This window comes from Pangasianodon hypophthalmus, chromosome 19, assembly GCF_027358585.1.
Source record: "Pangasianodon hypophthalmus isolate fPanHyp1 chromosome 19, fPanHyp1.pri, whole genome shotgun sequence".
In the NCBI taxonomy this organism is placed as follows: domain Eukaryota; kingdom Metazoa; phylum Chordata; class Actinopteri; order Siluriformes; family Pangasiidae; genus Pangasianodon; species Pangasianodon hypophthalmus.
This window is the reverse complement of record NC_069728.1, coordinates 9,248,061-9,271,621: the sequence shown is the minus strand read 5'-3', so window position 1 is coordinate 9,271,621 and position 23,561 is coordinate 9,248,061. Positions and strand designations below refer to the sequence as shown.

Genomic DNA, 23,561 nt, shown 5'->3' with positions numbered 1-23,561 from the left:
GCCTTATGCGCTAGACAGATGGACTCCTTGGCTTTTTAGTCCAGGTCTTCTGAGAATCAGATTTATCAGAAACCCAAGCTCAGAAGTTGCCTGGTTAATATTTTCTGTGCTTGCACAATATAGGTGCATTTTCTCAACATTCCAGAATTCGTTGCTTTCCCACTGTTTGGGTTATTTTGGAGTGCACCTTGATTACAGTAGTATCTTTCCTTCAGTACTTCAGTTTCATATGCACCTAATGTAGAACATACTGTAATAAACCTTACGGCATTCATTTGAACTATAGTGTATCTAACAAATCAAGGGTCCTAGAAATTAGATTGTGAAGCCATTTTGGTGATTACTAGTGCTCAGCACCATAATAGCATGGTCTCTAATAATGCCTTCCTCTGAAGGACTCTTTGATTCAATCAGGAGGTTAACTTTAAATGAGCAGTTCACTCCCTCAGTAGACACTTTAGAAAGGCAGTACAGAGGTAAGTCTGTACCGATGTGACTCACGATTTGATCCCAGGAGGGCTATGTGCAAGCCACGACTGGCCAGTTTCACTGGAAGGTGTTGGTTGTCGGGTCTCTCAGCTTCCCTGTGCTACATACAGGACTTGCTACTCTACAACACTGTATGCCAATTTCGACTAAATGTGATGACTTGTTCCATCAAATGAGACAACATGCACTAGCCTTTTCTTTCTCCGACTGATGGAATACTGTAATGTAATGTAAACGTAATATAATACACAAAGATCCCACTCCCTCTATGCTTTAGAAATCAGTACAAGTTTTTTTTGCAATAAAAACGCTGATAACAACTATTTTTAGTAGACATTCATGCTGTTATCATAAGTCTCTTGTCATAAATATGCTGATATTTTGCTGTGCTTCATCAGGAAATCATGTTCCCAAACACAAAGTAAGTAAATACACTACAAAGTAAGTAAATATGCATTAAGCTAATATTCATTATCTGTCATTAATAGTCTGCCTTCATTTCTGTTTCTGAATTGGCACGCCTCATTGCTCTCAGCTACTGAATGCTGATAAGCCTAATTTCCAGGCTCGCAGCAAGGAGCCTGAAAGACAAGAAAGGATGCTATGCTTCTTGGCAATGTGTTCCTTCTGCCTCATCACTCAGTTGCCAATATGTATTCAAGGTGACTTGGATATTTTACCATCCATTTATGGAGTCGAATGTGTCATGAAGTAATTAGTTGCGCTCGACACAACTGAAGAGCCTGACTCAAGGACACACGAATGTTGCCTGTGTAATAAGCTCAAAACTGCTTATTAGATCTATAAAGTTGAAGACGTACTGGGCTTGGGAGAGGATACCTTTAAAAGGATTTTCTGCAAGCAAGTCCCTTGCTGATGTGCAGAGCTACAGTGTGGGAAAAGTGCCACGTGCGCAGGTGAGCAGCTCAGCTTCGACTTTCCCCAGTGACCAATTATCCAGAGCTGTTTGTCCACATGGTGGAATGGCCCGCACTCATGTGGGGGTCAGGAATCTGGGTGTTGTTTGGATCTATCTTTTTCTCTAATGTACAGGGTTTTCTAAGGTTATACTAAACACAGGCTGCCTAATGGATTGTATTTGGAAATAAAACAATTTCCCTTTAAAAGTTTTCCGTCTGATACTTAGGCAGAGGAGAAACTCACACCCTCTGCATGCACAACCACAGACAAGACCTCGCTCTGTGGTAAAGCCATAGAATACCTGCCAGGGTCAGGTGTAAAAACATGTTCAGGTCAATTGATATTGCATCCCCTAGGCCCCTGGAGCTCTCCAACCCTCAGTGAACTGCATACATATACATAAAATTTAAAGGATGCAACTGAAATACAAGGCAACGGTAAATATCTGCTCCCAACGTGGTCAATTAGAGACTGATGGAAAATTGACAGTCGGGTACTTAATCATTCATAAGAAGCTACCTTCAATATTTAAACTAAATGAAGTTCATTGAAATTGGCTAGTGGATAGGTCTATCACAATTATTATATATTTTTTTGAGCTGATTGTGATAGTTTGAGTGGTTTGAGATTAACTTTCAGATTCCACATTCATGTTTTCATATAAATATATGTAGTCGGTCAAGTTGAAAATATTGACAAGCACACGGTTTATCTATATAATCAAATCTCTGGATCATAACATTAAATCTTTTTTTCTCAGAAAGAAACTTTGATCTATGAACTATTTGTGGCTATATTTAGTGAAGTTGTGCAGTAAGTTAGTACCTATCATTAAAAATACTAGATAACAAAGTTATTGTGTATTTGTTTCGCAATGTCTAAAAATCAGAACTCTAATTAACTCACATGTACAGTGTCCATAAATGGCTGTCCTTCATGAAGCTGTATGTGCATTGTTATATTTCTATTACACTTATATTAAAGGTGTGTCAGAAAGTCAATATAAAAGACAATTCAATCTTGAATTTAATCCACAGTCAATATTTCATAATTGTGACAGGCCTATGAAGTAACAAATTCATTCATTCATTAATTCATTTCCAGGGTCACTGTGGATCCAGAGCTTGTGCCAGGAACAATGGGTGTAAGGCAGGAATACATCCTGGGTACCATGCACGCAAACACACACACACACACACACACACACACACACACACTTCTTCACACCTAGGGCCAATTTAACGTAGACAATCCACCTACAATCCACCTGTTTTGTTTTGCACTGTTGCACTAGGTTGCACACAATGCACTTTATGTGGCTAGGACAACTTAGTCTAGTCCTCAGCTCTGTGTTTTGTAACTCTATGTTGTGTGAGGTGACGATGTTGTTTTATGTAGCACCAAGGTTCTGGAGAAACGTCTCATTTCACTGTGTACTGCGTCAGCTATATATAGTTGAAATGACAATAAAAGCCTCTTGACTTGACTACAAGCATGTTTTTGGGAGGTAGGAGGAACTCCACACAGACAGTAACCCGAGTTCAGGATCAAACCCAGTAACCTGGAGCTCCGAGGCAGCTTTATTTTGCCTAACTCCAAGTGAATTATTATTAATATTCAGTAATTATTGATATTTCTGGTGGCAGGGGTTGGGGATGTTTAAGGGTTCGGTGTAGACACAGGGCTCAAAAGGACATTATGGAACAAAAAATGTCCAGGCAAATTAAAAGTGTCCAGAGTCCCCAAACCAGTGGGAACTACTCCACAGACTAACTTTGAGAAAGTACGCCTAAGCTGGTGCTGCCTTAGCTCAACCTGGGTCTAATTGGTGCCGTTAAAACGTAATAGCTGATTGACTGCGCTTCCGGGTTTCGGCCGGCAGGCGGCGCTGACGTCAGCCTGCGCGCGCAGCCCGGAGCGGAGGGTGAGAGGGGAGGAGCGGAGCCGGAGTTAAAGTAGCCGCGCACGGTGCGCGTGAGAGATACGGAGCAAAGCTTTCTCGCTCGGGCATCTCCAGGTTTCGGGCTGGGAGCGCCGCTCGCATCCACCAACACCTCTGTACCTGCACTGTCAACTTCAGCACGGCGTCGTGAAAGACAGGCACGAGCCGCGCGCGACGGGAGACACTGACGCCGGAGAGCGTGCTAGCGTACTTTGTGCCGCGCAGTTAAACAGCACAAGGTACTGAATGAAGAGCGCGCGCACATCCGAGCGACGGAGCAAAACAAGGACGAGCGCAGAGGCTTCGGGAGCACTTCACGAGGTGAGGCGACATCCCTGATTAACTGTTAGTTTGTGCTGGGTTTTGTTAGGGTTTGCCAGAATGTTCGGCACGGCTTGAGGAGAAGGCGCGTGTGGGTCATTTGGACTGCCAGTTATTGTCCGGCGTTTAATAAGAGGACCGGCGCTCGTGCCATCCTCCCCAGATGTCATCATAATCGCGCGGGGTGTGCGGCTTTAGTGCGGCGCGCATGCGCATCACGCTCTCAGCCGGCAGGGAGGAAAACTTGGTGTTGTGATTTTGAAAGCCAAGAGGTCGGTCTCTTTGTTTGTGCATGCATCATAAAAATGAGACTAATCCAACGTGTCAGTAGAAGCAAGCAAATAGAAATGAGAAACTATAAATTAATATGCCCACAAATAAGTTGATGCACAGTGTAAAGTACTGTAGGTAGCCTTATTCTTTGTGCAACTTGGTTGTAATGAAATAAATAGGCCTATAAGGTCTGTACTAGGTATGCACTGATTTCATTTTTTCTATTTTCAGATAACCTATACTGATGATACTGATACCAGATACGGACATCCTTTTAGTAATTAAGCCGATTGATTCTCTGCAAGCTTCACTTGCCAAGTTTTATGAACCATCAGATGTGTGATGGTAGTGTGCTTTAAAATCTATTGAGCCCTGTACTATTTGTGTTCCTCATAAAAAAATAGAGTAGAAAGGATCTTAAAATATGCCTGATCCGATACTGTATATAAATACCCAGGTTCTAAATATCCCTAATCTGCTCTGTTTAAAACTTTTTTGCATTTATATTTTGATGGCAAGGAAACGAATATGATTTAAGATCATTTCTTATTATTCTGTCACTATCTCCTAAATCCTTACTAAGTCTATAAGCTAATACTGCAGACTCTTTCTCTCTCTCTGTCTCTCTGTCTCACTCTCTGTCTGTATATAGTAAAGGTGTGAAAGGTGCAGTTGGAGCTCCACCGCTACCCCTTCAACTCCATTTCCCTCAGTTTATGTACATAAAGCACTATCTTGCTGGTCATTGACATAAACTTCAGTTTATATACTGCTCTACAATCTAGATGCATCCCTGCAGTTTTCAGGAGGAAGTTTTAGTTGCAAAGTTGTTGATTTCTGTAATTGATGTAAGGCATTATGAGGACGTACACTCATTCAAGCTTTTTTCCTTCTGGCGTTCACCAATAAGATCAACTGCACTTAATTGCACAGCAAAAGTTGCATAGGATCCAGATGGGCATGTGGAACACAAGATGGCTGGTAATGAGAGCGTCTGTACTGTACCAGCTGAAGGACAGAGAATGTCTCGCACAAGACAGAGCGTTAGGCCTGGCATAATCTTTGTAATGTCATATTATATCATGTCAAACTATCGTGTTGCTTCACACGTAGAGGACCAGGTACAGATGTATAGCTCATCTCTCAGTGGAATTGCAGCGCTGTCATGTTGGTTGAGCTTCCAGCAGCAGGCAGAGGGATCTTACAGCTCAACTAATATTGGCAAATCTATCAGGTAGCACGGGCACACCTAAGATTAAAGGCTTCTGGCGCGGACATCTCAGAACACGGCAGTGGATCTGAACCTGCTAAAGTGAGAGTCACCACAGAGCCTAGTAACTCCGGCATGTATGCGCAAGTATACCTGTGACACACACACACAGATCTATTAATATTCCATTATTTGTTGAATTCATATGAATTATGGTGGTGAATCATGCAGGCACATTTCCTGTTTTTAGAGCTGACTGGTTGTCTGACTAACCTGATCATAATCATTTATGCTCTGAGATTATATTTAAATATTCAAAACTCTGTGACTACATATAAAACATAAAAATCTCTACTGAAAAATAAAATAATAGTTTGCCTGAGGACAGATTTGCTCTTAGTGTGTCAGGATTCATCCCTTTTTAAAACATTTCCTTCTGTTTATATTGTTTATTGAGTAGATATGGAGTGCTCTGTTTGAATATGATTATAAATTGATTTTCTCATTTTCTGCTAATATTATTTTTGCCAATATTTTTCCGATAAGGTATTTATGCATTAACACTAACATCAGCACTAACTTCCAGCTAGAATGGACCTTGGTTTTTCATAAGCCATGTTTTATAAGAAGCTTGGCTGCATTTGCAGATCAATATTATAAAAGCAGATATGTCCTTAACCTAAATGCCATGGCCAATTTTAATGCTCTCTTCATGCTTTTTTTTGATAAAAACTGTAAGCATGGATTTATTTTTGGACACACATTCCCCTTCACCGTGTTTATTCAGTTATGCTCAAGGCTCTATTTATAATCTGTTTAGTCTTAATTATTGAATTAATTAGTTGATTTCTGGCCTGGAAATGACCTACAAGGTGGAAAGTCTACTGCTTTTCTATAAATCCGAGCAACTCATAAAGCTTAGGTGGCTTCAGCAGATGGGTTTGGGGTTGATTGAAGATTTTTAGTGATTTCAGTGATGTTGCAGTTCACTCTGCAGACAGCGGGGGACTCTAAAAAAATTACAGACTGCTCCTTTAATGTTGAGACATAAAATTTTTTTCAGTTCTGTTACAATAGTGTAATGAGGCACAATGGCATCTGCCTTAGTCTTCCGTTAGAATTAAGGCATAAAATAGAAAAAAGTAATGAATAATTCTACTTGTTAATGTGAGGGGGCTGTTTTTTGTGCGTGGTCAAAGTGAATTTGAAAGAGCATTAAAAATGGCAGGCTGGTCTGTGCTTATGAGGATGCATTAGAAGCAGCAACACTTGCTGATCAATCCGGAGAGAAAATGGAAATCCTACTTTACGTGGCATTGAGACGGTAGTGAAACAGTTCATTTAAAGATTACACCCCCTGTAATTCTGGATCGTTGCGTGTGTGCTCAAGCCAGATAGTCAAACTTGCTGAATGCCAGCGAGATTTAATATGCAAAATACGCACACTGGCCAGAACTAAAGGACTAATATACTTGCTAATGTAGAAGGGGCAAAAGGCCATGAGCAAACTGCACCAGTTTGAAACTCTTAAGAGTCCCTGTGAAGCATGAGAGGCAATCTTCGCCTGATCCTTCACCCTAAAACTCCCACTACAGAGTGCACATCGCCACAGCCATGCTCTGGTTTACATGCAATTTTCAATAGGAGAGGAGTTTATCATGATTCAGGTCATACACATTTCTAGCTTCTGCTGCTTTTTTTTAAACTACTATCACTTTACTTCCATACAGAGCATTAATTTTTAAACTGAATTGCTGCAGCTCAGTGCATGGCTTGGCTGAAACTGTTGTTATACCTTGGATACTGTTGTTATACCTTCAAGATATTGGCGAAAGGTCTGTGAGTCCACAGTGTCACAGTGAAAACAGAACGCCATGTTCAACTGCATCTGTAACTCATCGTAGTGCATTAGGCATATACTGATATTAAATTTCTCATATTGGAATATTGCATGACCTCTCACAGTTTACAATTTGATCAAGAGATTTACTCAAAAAAACGGCCGCCTTGCTAAAAAAATTCCTCAGTCAGCGGTTGGAGTGACAGTTCTGTCTGCAACATTTTTCAAACTCTCATGGAACTGTCATACTGCGGACAGAATTATGAAATTGGCTTTGCTGAGAATGATACACACAATGCTGCAGTGCTGACTTCTAATTTGTCCAAATTAAGGATTCTTTGCAAACAGCTGTTGCCTTCAGATACCAAGAGCATAAATTCTGCCCAAAGATACTGTCTTCATGCAGCTGTTTCTGAATCAAAAACAAGGGCAGTAACTGCTGTGAATTGTCCATGATAACAATACTCTCTAACTTGGATATGTAATGAATAAAACAAAACAGGGTATGCTGTAAAAACCAAAATAATCAAAGACAGAATGGTATGATGGGGCCCATCCTGAAATCCTTTATTCCACACCAGTTTGCCCATGTTTACAATTATTCAGTGTATTAAAGAATAAGTGTTGTGGAACATTCACAAGACGAGTTAGTTCCTGGCAGGCAGCATACCACAGCTATAAACAGTCATTCCCTCGCTGGCCTGACTTTTTTCTCTCCTGAAGTTAATAAGACAAAGAACATAGCTTGTCACTTTACCAGGAAAACAGAAACCGCAAAGTCCTCTGTCCTGAGGTCTCTTCTGTGCAGAGTGTTACAAAGTGCTGACACTTAGGACTTCTTCCACAAACGTTAATTAAGTGCCTCCATACAGAAAACTTCATGCTTCTCTTTGTTAAATAAAACATGTTTTTTTTAAATCCATTTATTATTAGGCTTAGATTATGTGCAGTCCCTGTGAATGAGTTGTTACTATAGGAAGAATAATGTACATTAATATAAACCTGTGATTTCAATTACAACCTGCACAGTCAGTGCCTTACTGTTATAGAAAATTAATCAACACCTTCTGACCAATCAGATTTGAGAATTCCACAGTGCTGTTGAATAATGCAGTATAATTGTTGATGCGTGCCTATGGTAAAAAGCAGCATGAGGTGCACTATAAATGTTGAATTTCCTGAGATTTTCCCAGCAGGGTTTCGGGTATCTCAGCTTATCTCAGGAGTTTAGAAATACAGCCAGGTTCTCACTTTAAGAAGGATGTACACTCTTCAATTTTTCCATAATTTTAAAGTTTCCCTTTTTTTTTGCATGACACTCATTATAGTCCCCTGGGGAATGGTTCAGATGGAAACAGGCTGTCAGATGTAGTTGGAAAAAGAAGTGATGCTGAGGCCTGTTATACACTGGGGCATTATGTAATAATTTATTTGGCAAGTAAATAATTGAATCAGGCCTCAAGGATAACAGCTCCATCTAGGGCAAAAGTGCGAGCTCAGGTGGAAGCTCGCACAGATGATTTATGATTTTCCGCTATGCACTTGGCCTCTAAGGACAAATACAGCGTGGTCTGGAAGCTAGCCACAGTGCACTGTCTTTCTGGGGTCACTCTTACCAATTAAATATGGTTCCATCTAAATGTGGTTTAACTCATCTGTGTAAATGGTTCTGTAAGAGCTGATTTCTAAGACAGGATGGGAAGCATATCTGTTTTGTGCAGAAAAGCAAGCTTATCGGTACAAAAAATAAATAAACAGAAGGTACAACAATTTTTAGTATTTGTGTTCATGTTGCTTTTGCAGCTCAAACAGAAAAAAAAATTAATTTCATTTTGAATAGTGACACCTTGGACATTTTGCTGATTTAATATTCAGCGAATATAGTAATTAAATTCTTTCTGGCTCTTACATCGCAAATGTAACTTAATCAGAAACAGCGAATTAAAATTGATTATCTCATGTAATTATGGGCTGCATAATAATATGGATTATATATAAGAATATCTGTACTGCATTGTACTATTTTATGTGAACTTTTAAAAAATACAATATTACTGACATTTATTTATATATCTAAATATAGGACAAAAATGATAATTCATTATTAATACATGAATTATTGGTTTATAATACTATATGTGTTGCTTTAACTGTCTAATATTTTAAAGGTCACAGAAAAAAATCAATATGTAGATTAATTCTATAAACATTAGTTTAGTTTGGCTCAGCATTGTATGATTTTCTTGCAGCAGTGCTTAAGGCCTCTGTTAGCCCTGAAAAAATATGTCTGCATCCTTGTGAAGAAGTCATTACACAACGTTGTTTGAAACTGAAACCTTGTAATTCACTTTTATAAGCATTTTTTTTTTTGTCCGAACAATGCTGCTGCAAAAATGCTCATTTTCACGAACATGGATATGGGATTTTAAATGCTATGTTAGCAGGATAGTGTTAATTTTCCGCATGGGCCGGCAAGCTAGTGTAACTGCTGGTGTAGCAGGTCTACCACAAAAACACAAACTAGTAGGCACTTGTAGAAAATACAAAAAATTGTATTTTCAATTCTGTATAGTGAGAATATTATAGTGAAAATATTCATATGTTCATGCTCAAAATATTCATATACATTCAATATATTCATATATATTCATGTATATTTATATATATTCAATATTCATATATAAATAATATGTATGTGTGTGTGTGTTTGTGTGTGTGTGTCCAAAAAGTCAGGAACCACTGGTAGTTAAACTACATATATGCGATTTTGTGGGTTTTTCTTTTTTTCTTTTTCTTTTTTCTTTTTTTTTCAAAAGCTTGGACACATTAGATAATTATATAATTATGGTTGAAAATGTATTTGGTTTAATAAATAGTTTAGAAAAAAATAGGAATATACAAATTGTAGGTTTTACTTGAAATTATAATGTTTCCCAAAACAAACTGTATTCATTTTAAATTATTAGAAACAGCCTGGAGCTTGGCTTATTTGGGAATGTTCCCTTGAGAAGATGCCAAAACGGTGCAAAGATTCATCATTGTCAAGAAAATAAAATATAAAATAGATTTGATTGGTTTAACACTTTTGGCCACTGCAGTGTTTAATGTGATTATTATTATTCAAAATGAGTAAAAAAGGAAGAAAACCATTTTTACTGGAAGTGTATATGTATATTTACATTTAGTAATCATTGGATTTGCGCCATGAATTTCTTATGACTTGTAATGCTACTCCTACTGGAAATAGGGAAGACAGGAAGCACATCTGGTCGCTGGTACCACTGCCATGCTGAATTAAAATAATATGGTACAGAAAATTGCACGTTGCCACCTTTATTTAGAAGTGCTTCTGGCAGCAGCACCATCATGCACGTGGGAGAACGGGAGTCATGTCCACTGCTACTGGAAGCAGGCCACTGAAATGAAAGTGGTGTGAAGCAGAGTGTGTGACGCTGCGTGTAACCTCAGCTGAAATGGAACCTCGTTCTAACACCTCACTGTAACGCTGGAGACGAGCTGAAAGCAGTGTAATTACTGCTGAAATCTGCTGCTGAAAATAGAAAGCATCGGTGTAGAACCAGGAAAAACACAGCTTCTGTCAGAAATGCTGTTTAATAATTCTGCACCTTTTACTAGCAGCCTAATAGTGGTTAGGAAATTTGTCAACCTTCTGAGTTTTTATTCTTCTCTCCCGTAAATGAATTGCAGTCGCTGTTTATAAGTCCAATATCTGGATTTTAATTACATGATTAAATGCCATGACCTTAATTATGTGATTAAATTAAGCCTTTATGTTGTTTTTTTTTAAACCATAATACTCTGAAGTTTTTGTCTCTCAGTTTTTTCTGATAAACTTAAATTCATTTTCTTCTGCGCTCATGTTGTAAGCACAGCAGGGAAAAGTGGACCTCTCAGCAGCACTGCGTATCAGATTCTGTTCGTTTTGCCAGTCAATTTATTTTTTATCAGTATTTTCAAAATCAAGGTCATTTTTAAATCTGTGTGCATGTTTTTGAAAAAGGTCTGCTGAAGTAAATGAAGTGAAAGTGAAACCGGGTAACACATTATTAATGGTTCATCTTTATCTCATGGCCGGTAATTGGTCTCTGGTGATTGCCAAGAATTGCGATTAAGAAATGCCATTAAATCGGGTGTATTGTATCTGCAGTTCAGTTTATCCACCAGATAACACTTCTAATTAATTGATAATTGCAAAATTGATTTGTTGCCTGAGTTGTGTTGACAGAGTAAAATAATTACTAAATGAAGATTCTAGTGCAGACTCTAAATAAAGAATTGTACTCGCTATTAAAAGTGACACGTCCAAAGAAAATCTGTCTAATCTGTTGGCTGCACAGCATGAAGTTTGAATTTAGTTTTTATTCAAAAACGTGACTGAGATTGTATTCAAATGGCGTGTTGGAATAGAAGAATGGTCAAGTCTTTTTGTTTTCTGTTTCTCAATATGCTTTCGTGGTTAGAAATCCACCATGCATTTTTCATTATTGAGTTCGTTTTACATAAAAAGTCTCATCCGCTGATGTACAAACTAATGCTCGGAGCAAGACAGAAGGATCAGAATTGTATAAGTGGGAAGCAATGAGGGAGCAAATGATTTTGTGAGGAATAATAGGAAACCATTGCTGATTTTATGGCAAAGTAAACATGATTATTTGTTATTGAGGTGCGGTCTGGAGCTGAGAAAAGCATGTATAGCCAAGAACAAAAGAGGTGATGTGTGAAATAAGCAAACAAACAGAGCACAAAGGATAGAATCGTGGCCTAACTCAACCTGATGAGATTAACTCTAGCCTTCTGTGGTTCTAAACCCATTCGTAAAGTCCGTGATTACATTTGGGATATAATTATATTTGTATTATTTGTTATTATTTGTACTATTATTGTATTACATATTGTTGTTCTCCATCTATGTTGACTATAATTTTTTTATTTTCCCTACAGTTGGCATGCCAGGATTTTTTTTCCTGTATCTTGTGAATTAAAGATAATGACATACATAATTATTTTTTTCTTATTTCTGCAAATTGGTTTCTCCCAGGGGACTAGTTTAATTTATAGTAGTGGGCAATGGACATAATGCCACCACCTCCTGGTACAGCCACACATGTTTATACGCTCAGCTGGCAGTTTATTAAGACACTAGAAAGGTAATGAATAAACTGGCAGCTCAGTGTGTTACTAACTACAGGCTACTCTTTATGTAACATTACTGACATATAAAGGCATTGCTGTGTCCTAGCTCTGGTTCAATCCTGAGCTCAGGTTACTCTCTATGTCTCTGTGTTTCACCTTGTTCTCCTTTTGTGTCCATGTGGGTTTCCTCTGGCTCCTCCGGTTTCCTTCCACCTCCCAGAAATATGCCAGTAGGTCTATCGGCTACGCTAAAATACCCGAAAGTGTGCATGAATGTGTAAATGTGTGTAAATGGCGCCCTGCGACGGACTGGTGTCCCATCCAGGACGTATTCCCGTCTCACGCCCTGTGTATTTCTTTCTAATGTATTTCTTCATCAGTACAACCTTGATCACCTTGATTTTAATACAGTTTATTAGCACTCTACAATACTGTGATGATTAGTTCTATGAACAAATAACACAGCAAAGAATATTCTTTGGGAAGTGAAATATAGCTTGGCAGTTTAAAACATTAATTGGGAAAATTACTTCTAATTTGAAGTATTTTTGTAAATCATTATATCTCAAAAGCACTTAAAGGAGTTCAGGGTTTACATACAGGAGATACATTCAGGAGTGAAAAAGACCTTGTGATAAAGTGATAACTCTTTAAAAAAAATAAAAGACGCACAGTTTATTTCATTTTGTTAGAGTACGGGTTCTCAAATATTTTGTAGCTAGGCACAGCTTTTAATGGTCCCCCGACTAAAGATTTACTGTATTTCATGAGCATTATTTCCCTTTCCATTACATTACATTACATTAATAATCTCTTATCTCTGTTTTCCTGCTTGAAATATGAGGCACCCTCGCTTTCTCTCAGTGGAGAGTGTTTTGAGTTTGTTAATGTGAAATAAAATCTATCTGTGTATGTTTGACTTAGCATTAGGCAGGTATAACATCAGTAAAAAATAAATAAAAAGGCCTACAATGAAGTGAAAATCACTTTACAAATAATTTAAATGGTACTGATAATTAGAAAGTGATTAAAAACATTTGCTGATCTCCTGTGACGGTCAGTGAAGCCACGTTCAAACAGTGTGGTCAAGCCTGTTGAGGTAGAAGCTGGAGTGTGTATAAATATGGGGTTTTATTGTAACCACTAGGCAAGCGGCCGCTTCTCCATCCCCATCCCCCAAGCACCCAGTGGTTACTGTAAAATCCTGTGTATGCACGCATTGCAGCTTCTACTGTAGACTAAGAATTTGTGAACTATATCAGTTGGACTTTTTGTTATGCACTACACTTTTTCGATATAAATCTGCTTTTACACTCTCAACAGCCCTCGAACGGTATCCATAGAAAGTGATGGAACCAATTGAAATTCTTCAGGGAGCATCAAAAAAGCATGAATTGTTTCCTCTCCCTCATAGTGAATAATGTGATTTAATACAAGCAAAAAATCAAAACAGTAATCATGCAGATGAGTATATGATGTGTATGAGTACCTGAGTATATGATATTTATGCACATATGGCCTCAGCTACACTAGTGTTACGTCTTATTGCGTAAGAGATCCCTGTTGAATGTACTCAGAGTATCTCTACGAAATCGAACTCAGACATCATTGTGAATTCAACAGGAGCGGTTTTACTGTGTGAGGTCACACTGAATAAATTTTTAACACAGGTTTCTGAAGTGCACACAGTTTGCACACTTCCAAAACCTATTATTCAGGTCACACGACATAAACCTTTAACAAGTAGCTCTAGGAAAGTGATTACATGATTCTCCTTGTCAGTGACTTGTTTTATGTATAGGACATCTATTGGAAGTCCTTGGAAGAAGTTTGGAAGTCCTTTTCATAGTGATGAGAAAAAGCAAGACCCTTCGTTGTTGTGGCCTTATAGCACAATGAGCACGGTGCTCGGAGTTTACACAAAACCTGCGCTGTAACTGATTCACACACACTTTGTGGAATAACAGGGGAAGCACTGTTTACTTTGGACAAGAGTGCTCTTTTATGTGGCACCCCTCTGTACGAGATGTTATCCCAGCAGGAGTACGGCCAAGAGGAATGTCTTCAAAACAGAGTAGAATTCATTTCTTGAACAAATGACCTACCTGGAGTGTGTATAGGGTTGGAAATCACCTAGTACCACTGCAATCTCCACAAGGAGAAGTGGAAGGAAAATGAATGAATCATCTAGTACAGAATAATAGAAAAATAGCAAACAGAAACACTTGCAGAGTTGCCGCTTGCAGGTTCCTTGTCCTTTCCACAGATCTGTGTAATAATCCTGTTATTTTTGGCTTTGCAGGAACACCTGGCTATACTCAAAAGATCTCATTAGACTGTGATGAGCATCATCATCTTCCACAGACTCAAGGTACCTCACTATCTGAAAAGATCTGTTTTTTATTTTCGCCCATCAATATCCATCAAAAAAAGCACAAAGGCAAAGAGATGTGTTGTTTCATCTGTTGCTGTTATCTGATCTTATTCATTTCTTGTCAGTTTTTATATAGCTATTATTTTGTGTTATTTTGTTTGCATTTTTTTTTAAATTTTGCATCATGCTGTTGTGCATACTAACTTCATTTCCTTTTTTTTTTTTTTGCCTCTCTCGATTGCTACAGCACTAGCAAATAAATTATCTGATTTACAGCTTACTATGGTTGTGTGAAATCCACTCTATTTTCATGTCCCATGGTAGGATTCGTCTTCATGTCTTCCTGGAAATGCGAAAGTGTCCACAAGTAAAATTCTATCACCTGGCAATTACAGATTTTGTCCTCACACAGCTAAAGATCTTTAAAAGGTCATGTTTAGAACATCATGAATGTCTGAACCTTTGCTCCTGGGCCCATTAAGCAGAATTCATTTAAACTGGGTTAGCCTGCTGTAATGCCTGTTCAATGTAGCATGCAGCTGTTTACTCCTGGGATTTTCAGTGACCAGTCATAATATGACTCAACTGTTTGTCCAAGGGCTTGTGTTAGTGCTCAGTGTTTCAAGTATGAATCTGGAAAAAGAAAAAAACCCTGGGTTTTAAGCCTTTTCATGATGTCCTGGATACCAGGCGTTCCCAAACATTTTGCAGCCAGGGGCTGTTTCGCTGCGAAGAAATACTCTGTACAGATTTATTTTAGGCACTGTTCAAATAATCGTCAAATTATTCAAGTGTATACAGTAATATTCTGGCTATTTACTGGTGCGTTTTATTCCTGAACTTTCCACCAACAGAATACATTAGGTCTAAGTTGCCATTATTTATAGGCCTATTTGTATTTCACTTAGTAAAGTTTGGATTAGTAAACCCATATAATTCAACTGACCATTCAAACAGGCCAATAACTATAAAAATTCAATAATATTTAACTCTGGTAATGCTGGATTGTAATTTTCACCACTGTAACAAAATGAAAAAATTCTCGGACCCTAGGCTTTGCTTCATGGACCCCCACTTCGATAACCAATGCAGTATATCATTACTTTTATTTAGGGGTACATACTCTATAGTATGTCCTAAGTTTGTGGACACCTGACCATCACCCCCATATGTGGGTCTTCACCAAACTTTTGCCACAAAGTTGAAGGCACACAAGTTTGTAGGATGTTTTTGTTTGCTGTAGCACTAAGATTTCCCTTCACTGGAACTAAGAGGCCCAAACCTGGTCCAAGCTGACAGTGGCCCTGTGCACAAAGCGAGCTTCATAAAGGCATAGTTTACCAAGGTTGGAGTGTAAGAACTCGAGTTGTCTGCGCAGAGCCCTGACTTCAACCCCACTGATCACCCTTAGGATGAATTGGAACACCCCAGGCCTCCTCATCCAACATCAGTGCCTGACCTCACTAATGCTCTCGTGGCTGAATGAGCAAATCCCCACAGCCACGTTCCAAAATCTAGTGCAAAGCCTTCCCAGAAGAGTGGAGGTTATTATAATAGCAAAGACGTGACTAAATCTGGAATGTGATGTTCAAAAATCACATATGGGTGTGACGGTCAGGTGTCCACAAACCTTTGGCCATATAATGTATCATGTGCATCAAAATCAAACATTTAAGTAAGGACAAAGGAATGATATTCATGTATGTCTGTTGTTAATTAATAATAAGCAAAGAATAACTATGGGTTAAGTGAATTAATAAAAAGTAGGAGATATATTTGACAGTTTGGATTTTATATTCTTGCACAATGAAAATGAAATTTTTTTTTATGAAATGGTGAAGCTATTTATTTTACTCTAGTTTATGTAAGCATGAGTGATGAATAGCATGTGCTTACAAAACGCATTCATAGTAATTCACAGCTCACACTGGTATACATGCTGTCAATGAGGCTTGACTGGTCTGTTGCGAAGACCAATGAGGTGTTTACTAGCGATATACAACTCCAGTGTTCAGGAAAACTCATATTTATTGCATGGGCTATATTCTTTGATGTTTATGAAGTCTACATTTATTTAAAAATCTGACAGAATGATGCTTTTGTCCAATACAACATAGTTTTCTGGCTGTTCTGGGGTTTTAAGGTTCTGAATAACCACTGCCCCTTAAAACATGGATCATAAATTCTCTGCAAATCAGAAGTGTAGACAGTTATTAATAGCTCAATGTCCTGGGTTGAAAATTGCATGCATAATGTGCATGATTTGCATAGACATCATTATTTCATCTTTCCTCACTCCTCTAAAACAGAGTGTGGTGTGGTTTGATGCTTGCATCTCCTTAGACCACCATGCTTACAGCACACACACGCACACATGGTGATTAAGACATGTCAAGCCCGGGTGGGTGTGAGCGGTGCAGTGTCATGCTGGCTCCCTGGGGCATTTTGTCACAGCAGGGGTTGCACCATGCCATCACGTCTGGCCCATTGAGCCTAATACATGTGAGTGAATGAGCTGCATTCACAGGCCATCATGATCAAGCACAGCATATGAGCGTGTTTAAAGGCCATTAGACTTAGTGTTGTGCAGTGTAGTGCCATTTGAGGAAATATGAAGTGCAAAAATATCCAGGCAAGCATTCAGCCCCAGAGTTACAACCAAGCAATAGATTCTGACACAGACCTAGTCACACTGTTTTTATTCTCAGATTGCAGTATGCAGTATGAAAAATGTTTACCGTATTCAGTGATTTGAATACTGACTTAAATGTAGCTTGAATGTTGGCTATATATATTCAAATTCAAATTCAAATTTTATTTGTCACTCACAGAGCCATACACAGTATGACGTGTAGTGAAATGCTTTTTATGACTGTCTGTGACACAAAATAGAATTTACATAGAGCTGGAAAATGGGAAAACATTAAAAGAAAAAGAATACAAGTATAAAAAGTATAACAATCAAGCACAGCATATGAGCGCGTGACAGAAAGGTGACAAATTAAAGGAAAAAAAACATTAAGTGTCTCAGAAAGATATTATTATGACCGCCACAGGTGGAGCCAGGAGCAGCTATAAAGTGTCTTGCCAGAGATTCTACACGTCTCTTGCGCTGTACTGTAGCGATGAACCCCATTCTCCCAAAAGATATCCCTTCAAATTGTGTTTTGATGATGGTGGTAGAGACCACTGTTACACCTCTCCAGAATCTCCCATAGATGTTTAATTGGGTTGTATTATGCTGAATGAAGGTCATAGCATATGATTTACATAATGTTCATACTCATCAAACATTTACAGCATTTGGCAGATGCCCTTATCGACTCACAGAACTGAAAGTAAATTTTTTTTTTCCTTATTTAACATTAATCTCATTTATACAACTGGACAGTTGAGGGTTAAGAGACTTGCTCCAGGGCCAAGCAGTGACAGCTTGGTGGTGTTGGGATTTGAACTCATGACCTTCCACTTAATAGTCCAATGACTTTCCACTGAGCTACTACTTCCTGAAGCACTTAGCAAGCCCTGTAGTTGGAGCATTGGCACCCTTCTGTATATGTTTTTTTTCCCTGATGTGACTAAGCTTTGTTTTATTTTAGAGTATTTTTTAAAAGTATTTATTTGGTTTTTTGATAATAATATTTCAAATGAAATAAAATAATAATTACACTTATATTTAAGTGGAATTATTAAACCTTATCAGTGCAAAATGAAGACTATTACAAAATATAAAACACCATTGTTAGAATTAGACTTTTTTTTATTTTAGAGTTGCTTTGAAGCAGGATGTTTAGGGGTCATTATCTGACTAGGGTAATCTCGCTGTTGATTACAGAGTTGTAGAAGCTTTCCCCAGCTGTCTGAAATGAAACGTATAACATTGAATCTCCCAGCCTGTCCTCTTTACACCAAAATACTTTGATCTGTACGCAGTAAAACCTCAGCATTGAATCAGTCTGCAGAGATCTGAGGTGTTGTGAGTTTGAGACACTGTCCCCTGATGACAGTTGTATTTTTTGCAAATAATAATATATACAATTATATGTAATATATATTCCATCAAGTGACAGATTACTGATCTTTACTGTAAAGTACTGGGGGAAATCTGTGCAGCAATAAAACTGCAGTCTTATTTTGAGTAGCTGTGCGGCTCAGGAAATTTGACTCATTTGCTCGAGTTTATTCTGGTGAATGCCAGGATGCAGGCTGCAGGGATTTGGAGATGGTGTTGACTGAGAGATTGACTCAGACTCAGACGAGCTGTGAGGGGGAATGTTACCTTTGCCAAATGTCACAGTATTCAGAAACTTTAGAAAGAGTGTCAGCTTTACTGACACCGATCTCCTGTTTTATGGATGACCAAATGAAAGATCACTAGCTTAATGGAACACAGTATCTCTCTGAGCTTCTGCTTTTAGCATGGACAGAGATACCTTCAGGAACTCAATACTGAGAGTGTCTGTAGCCCTAATGGATAGTTTTCAGCCAAAGGGTCAGGTTAATGATGTGTCTAGACCTGAGTCTTCAGCTTTTTTGCATTTTTGCACAAGTGCATTAATGAACCTGTGTCTTATTTGCATCAATCAGCAGCTGTAGTTATGCAGAAGGACTGCCAAAGTGTTCCATGTGAGTAACAGCCTAGATGACCGTTTGACATTTATAAATGAGAATAACAAGATTTGTGGAATTAAGAGAGAAAGAAAGGAAGGGAGATATAATTTGAAGTAGAGTGAATGAGAGTTAAAGCCTATGCCTCCATAGCAGCCACGGGTTTATAGAACAAACCAGCCTGTCATCACAACCCAAACGAATAGGAAACCTCTGGCCCGTCACTGTCTCAGGAGACACCTCTTCTCACATTGCCTGCTGGCAGTTAACATCTCAAACAGCCATTACACTAAGTTATGCCTGCCAATCAGCTGGCCCCGTACCCGACTTTCCTGCATCTGTTACTCAGCTCCTATCCAGTGTTTACCCGCTCCGTCCAGCATTAAATGTGGAATTTAGAGAACACAGCAGAAACAGACCTGTCAGATGTAGACGTGGGGGTTTATATCTGGTGTTTGAAGATGCTCTATAAAATAGTAATGAGACCTCACTGTCTGTCTGTGTTCTACACATTTTCCCAGTAATTATGACACTAAACTGAAAACTGAGCTCCTCTGAAGCAATGGCTGTTTGCATTCTTAACATACAAACATGTATATTACAATTATTCTTGCGACAGCATACACTACAAATGATTAATTATACCTTTAGATCCCTGGGACCTAAAGGAGGTAATTTCTAATTATATAGCAATAAAAAAATCTCAACTGAACAGACACATCCATAGACATCTGTTACGGGGTCTGACTTAAATCGGCCTGTAGGAAGATACGATGGTGGACTCGGGGAAAAGCAGGGGGTTGATTGTGATGAAGTTCCTGCTAGGTTCCCGTGCCCTGCAGCCTGTGTCCGTCCTTGGAAAGATGTCACTGGTCTTGTTTTTTTCAAGCCCAGTTCACCTTAAACTGATTGTAAAATGTGTCTAAATCTGAAAAATGCTTGAACTCCATTCATTGATTCATTCATCTACACTAACCACTTTATCCACTGTGCTGCCCACACAATCTCATTTCAACACTGAAACAGGCCAGACATGATTTTATTCATTTTGGTCTGCTGACCAAAATGAATTTATATAGAATTTATATATATGTTTACCCTGACTGCAGTTAAATCATTTTTTTTTTTTTTTTTTTACCTGATTGGCTTTAAACAGCTTTAGAAAAAAACCCGACCGTATTTCCATAACTAGCTGTATATGCTTACATTACTTGCAATTATATTGAAAATATATGAATGAAATATTGCATATTTAATTTTATTTACTTTTAAGATTTCATTTTGTGTTCTCCTTATATGCTATTATTGATGCTTTCAAAAAAACATTTCTATATGCAGCAACCACAGACACAAGCACCTCCCAGCTTCACTGAAATGAATTTACTGTCCTATCCATTTAATTCTTTCCTCAGCTCTTGAAAACCTATAGCATGTTTTACTTTTATTGCCTCACCTTCTCAACAGCTGCATAAATTAGGGTGTGTTTAATGTAAATTAGATGTATAAGAGGGTAAATTGGGGTGTGGTTGTATATGGTGCGTATGACATGTAAGGGACTATTGGGCTTGAGCTTGCGTCCACCCGTCTGAAGCTGATTCATCAAATACTGTTCAAATCACCTTTTTTTTTGGTGAAACCACCAGTTTCATGCATCAGCTGCAGTTTTGTTGATACGAAATCCTATGTGCTGAAATCTGTGCTTATTTCTGCTCTACTGTGATGACTGAGGGCCAACATGTCTTAATGAGATTTAATCGCAGTCCCAGAGAAACATCAGTAAAAATGTTACATTGAAGTGTAATGTTTCATATGTTTTAGTTGGAGCTCCTGTATATTTATTTTAGGATCGAGTGCTGTAGGAAGGTAGGCAGAAGAATGGGTCATACTTGGGCTGCCTCTGGTACTTTGTTGCCTTACCTGTCAGCTGCAGATGTGGTCTCTGGATCATATTGGCGGTTTTGGATCGTATTCTTTGTTTGGGTTTGCTTTGGGGCAAAAATGTCTGCAAATGAGCAGGCAAACCATCTCTAAAAACCACACTGGAAAGATTGGGTCCAACCAAAACTTATGGAAACAGCAGCAGAATGGCTTGGATTTCTCTAGAACGCACATACAGTAGTGTTCAAGAGGAATGACCCTAATGAGCAAATCCAGATCCAATTTCTGAATTTTTTGTGATACAGGATAATTATATAAAATGACTGAATAGTCCATGTTGTATTGAATACGTTGTAAAGTCATGTTGTGTTGAGCTGCTGTTCTAAAGATAATCCAGAGATGTGGCGCATCAGTGGTTCATCAGTGGCATCACTGTGGAAGTTAATGCATGGCATGAGGCTAAGGTTAGCTTTGATAGTTTGCTTTCATTTTTCTCGATAGCAGCAGGACATCCATTAGTGGTGTTTGTAGCTCCATTAAAGGGATTCCAGAGAGATTTATAGACTGGCTCCATGTGCTGTACAGATGTCAGACACATGGTATAGCGGGAAATTGGAGGTGGTTGACCTAAAGGGATGCATTCCTGAGGTGTATGCCATTTCATTATATATCATTTCTAATTTTTGACCCAATCCGTCTTCAGTCTTATGAAGAATATTCTGTTAAATATTTCAGTCGTGCCTTTGCACTGACTGTGGATTCAAATATGGTGATAGAGCCTGTAGTTTTTTTTTTTTTTAACTTTAGAAAATGACTCCTGAACATTTATCCTTTGTCTCTATTTTTCCTCAGTAGGTAAGAAGTACATGACACGAACCAACCCGTTGCTATTTAAGAGCACCACTGGAAGCTATTCTAGTGAATGTATTACATGAGGAACCGTGAGCACATGTCAGATGTCAAAGCGTGACCCCTTTATGTCTATCATCATTGTCTCTTCAGGGCTTTATTCACGAGCTGACCTTATTTAATCCAATATTGTAGGTTAAGATAGTAAACCCTACCTTAATTGTCTTTCCATATATGCCATTAGAGGAATTACAGTGCCTTACTAGATGGGGACTAGAGAACTATGGTAGGATTGGAGATGGAGAGCAGACACAGTATTTGTGCACTGCAGAGACACCTACTCAATCAGCCCAAATCATCTCTGACAAATCCTCCTTCATCTCATTTAGATGTACACTGGCTGACCCTGAAAGCTGCCATAAAATATATATTTCTCTTAACCTGATTCAGTGCTTTCATTGCTTGAGTGCTGCTGTTGAGTCACTTCTCCTAATCTTTAATGCAGCGATAGTGACCGTCAGTAGATGAGACAAATGTCAAGCAATGTTGAGACATTCTGTAAGATGCACTGATCATGCATGCTTAGGTTATGTAGTAAGAGTTGGTAGGAGCTGTATGTGTCTGGGATGTATATTCTGTAGTCTGGACCTTGCTTACTTGGAATAATGGTTCACTTACCAGCCACTTTAATAGGAACCTCTCTATACCTGCCCATTAATGCAATTATCCAATCAGTCAATCATGTGGCAGCAGCTCAGTGCATAAAATCATGTAGATACAGGTCAAGAGCATCACAGTAAACATTATAATGAGGAAAAAAATAAAATCTTGTGAAATACGTCTGCCAGGCAGGCTGGTTTGAGTATTTCAGAAGCTGATGATCTCCTGGGATTTTCACACACAACAGTCTCTAGAGTTTGCACAGAATTCACCGAAACTGGACAGCTGAAGATTGGAAAAAGACCAGGCGATGTCTTTTCAATCTTCAACTGTTCGGTTTCGTCGAGACTGTGACCTCGGTTTCCTGCTCTTGGTTGACAGGAGTGGAACCCAATTTAGTCTTCTGCTTTTGTAGCCCATCTACCTCAAGGTTCGACGTGATGTGCATTCTGAGCTGCTTTTCTGCTCACCACGGTTGTAAAAGTGGTTAGTTATGGTCCATTCTCCCCTGACCTCTCTCATCGCAGTGTTCTTCCGCATGCAGAACAGCTGTTCAGTAGATGTTTTTTTTGTTTTTCGCACCATTCTGTGTAAACTCTGCAGACAGTTTCGTGTGAAAATCCCAGGAGATCAGCAGTTTCTGAAATAGTGAAACCAGCCCCAGATCACATTATTCTCCATTCTGATGTTTGATGTGAATGTTAACTGAAGCACTTGAATTGTATTTGCATGATTTTATGCAATGCACAGATCCCACATGATTGGCTGATTGGATAATTGCATGAATGAGTAGTTGTATAGGTTTTCCTATTGAAGTGGAAGGTGGGTGTATTTGATACGTGTATTGCTTTAAGGTTGATATTCATAAAATATGCTTTGTGTGTTGTTTTAATTCAGTAGCTTGGTAGACTACGAGTTAAGAATAAGCCGGACGCCTGGTAGTGTGCATGTGTTAATTCACTGTTTTTCACAGCTCTGCCTTGGCTAAAAATCTGTTGCATTAATTTGCTCTGGTCTTTTGTTTTCTTGGTAATAATTTACT

General features: G+C 38.6%; 1 protein-coding gene across 3 annotated transcripts in view; it reads left to right on the top strand.

Moving 5' to 3' along the window:
* The first annotated feature begins 3,344 nt into the window (after positions 1 to 3,344).
* Positions 3,345 to 23,561, top strand: part of LOC113545152 (kelch-like protein 29) — a 179,279-nt gene continuing 159,062 nt past the window's right edge. For 2 of the 3 annotated variants that reach the window (XM_026944328.3, XM_053242151.1), the window contains exons 1-2: positions 3,345 to 3,673; positions 14,453 to 14,521. The gene's annotated coding sequence lies outside the window, so the exon portion shown is untranslated. The remainder of the gene's footprint in view (positions 3,674 to 14,452; positions 14,522 to 23,561) is intronic. The other variant, XM_026944329.3, reaches the window with a different exon arrangement.